The following is a 2,275-nucleotide window of genomic DNA, read 5'->3' as shown; positions in this document are numbered from 1 at the left end:
CCTGGAGCGGAGGCAGCGAGGAATGACCAAACACGGCAGGAGATGCAGAAGGAATCGAGTTCTGGTGACAGGCACTTAGTGGGGCTTGGGAGGGCAACACAAGTGTCTCGGGGCTCGGCTCCGTCCGCGGGGCCAGGGCTGCTCACCGGGCAGAGCCTCTGCCCCTTCCCCTCCCAAGACACCAAACCATGGTTTCCTACAGCAGAGAGGGCAACACCTGTGCCATGGACATTGGGCTCCCGGGAGCCCCTGGCAGCGGAAGGATTCGGAAAGAGAAAGTGGAGCGTGGTCCCTGTGCTCCCTGGGCAGGAGGGGACGAGAGGCCAAGTGCCCTGGCATGGGCCCACAGGAGGGGAGCTGTGCCCTCCTGCCCCTTCCAGCCCACGTGGCGGCGGGAGGAAAACGCCTGGCGAAGGGACAAGGAGTGTCCACGTGGGCCAAGAGCTCCACACCTCCGCGCCCATCGGGATAAGGCATGGAGAGAACGCGGCAGAGAATGGCAGAGATGCCCTACAGCACTCCCGGCCAGGAGAGAGGCTTTTCCACCCTGGTGCCACACCAACATCCCGTCCTGCCCCAAGGATGCGCGAGGAGCGATCCCGGAGCTCCCTGCCTGGGTGATCTCCTGCCCTCTGCGCCTGTCCGGCCGCGGGAACCGAACCTCCCAGCAATGCTGCTCTGTCAACTCCGAGCTCTGCAGAGCATCATTAAAACGAATCAAAGAGAATGAGATTCAGGCTCTCCCTTTCCTCCCCTTCATGCTCTCCGGGTTTTTTGGGGTGAGCTAGGCCCAAGTTTATGACAAACAAAATCCCTCAAGTGAACAGTCCCGGCCTGGTCTGGTGTCACACGTGGAAAGACAAAACCCAAGGAAACTATTCACAACCTCCCTAAAAGCTGCTGGAGCTCTCCCACAGCCCTGACAGTAATCCCCGGCAGCCTTGGCCTCCTCTGAGTTTCCAGACTCGCAGCAGGATGCAGGATGTTGTTCTCATGGGCGTGCAAAGCGCCCCAAGCCCTTTGCTCGCTATTGGTTTGGCTCAAAGTGGTGCCTGAGAGCCGTGGCAGCTCTGAGAGGACGAGAAGGCTATTCCAGTCAAACCTATCTGACCATCAGGAGATGGGATCAGTGTTAAGGCATGAAGTATCCTCTCCCCCGCCGGGAAAGCTTTGCTCCCGCTAACGTGCTCTCGTGGAAGGTTCACAACCACCCCCAGAGGGATTTGGGAAGGCTGCCCACACTGAGAAACGCCCACGTGGTGGGAAACTGCTGCTTCCCAGGAGCCTCAGAATCCAGAACTACCTCTTAAACCAGCGCAAACTCCTCCGGCTCAGCAAAGCCGACGCCGCTCCCTCCTGCCACGCCGGCCAGCTGGGGCAGGCACGGGGCAGGGAACCACGGAAGGGACATTCACCGGCAGCTAGGAAGGGTGACTGGAAATTCAAGTATGCTCTCCAAGGTGGGCACCGGGAGCCCCAGACTGGCACGAGGGTCATGCCCTCACCACTGCCTTCCCCGCCGGACATGTGCTGCGCTGGCGCGGCCACGCGGAGATCCACAGATACAATGTGCATCTGTAAATGCTAAAAAGAATAAAAAGTGCAACGACGTCAGCTTCTTTAAAACAATCCACACTGCTCTGTTACCGTCAGAGGAGGGAGGTGTCAAGGGAGCCGGAAAAAAAAAAACCAACCCTAACTGGAACAGTAGATTGCAAATTTCTCACAGCTTGCACGTTACAGTGTGACTGTTCCCAAAGAGTTGCAGAGGGAACTGCCTCTTCCCGCTGCAGCCGTCAGGCCCTTCTCCCAGCAGCTCTCCTGCCTGCCTTGCATTCTCCTGCCCTCTCCACAGCCAGTCAGGCCTACGGGACTTCTTCACTTAATTAAGGAGAGAGGAGGATGGAGGAGCAGAGAGCGCAGGGGAGGGAGGGGAGGAACGTGAGCAGGATCTAAGCACAGTCCTCGGGTTTGCGTGAACGATGCCTTTGCCGTAAACAACGGGAAGGAGGGTCAGCCAGCCAGCCCCCCTGCCAGGGCGACCAAGACCTGAGCCAGCCACAGTCCTGGTCCCAAAAGGAGCTTCAGGCTTGGAGTGAACGAGGGAGACCATTCAGCAGATCCACCCCAGAGTGGTTTGTTTTGGAACATTTTCTTCTCTTTTTTGGTTTAAAATGTCACTTGTTTTTTTTGTTTGTTTTTTTTTGTTTGTTTGTTTTTCTCTCTTCCTCCTATGCCTCCTCCTCCTCCTCTCCTCTCAAGAGAAGCCCCTTCC

Source organism: Acanthisitta chloris, unplaced genomic scaffold (genome assembly GCF_000695815.1).
Source record: "Acanthisitta chloris isolate BGI_N310 unplaced genomic scaffold, ASM69581v1 scaffold7596, whole genome shotgun sequence".
Classification (NCBI taxonomy): domain Eukaryota; kingdom Metazoa; phylum Chordata; class Aves; order Passeriformes; family Acanthisittidae; genus Acanthisitta; species Acanthisitta chloris.
This window is presented reverse-complemented; position numbering follows the sequence as displayed.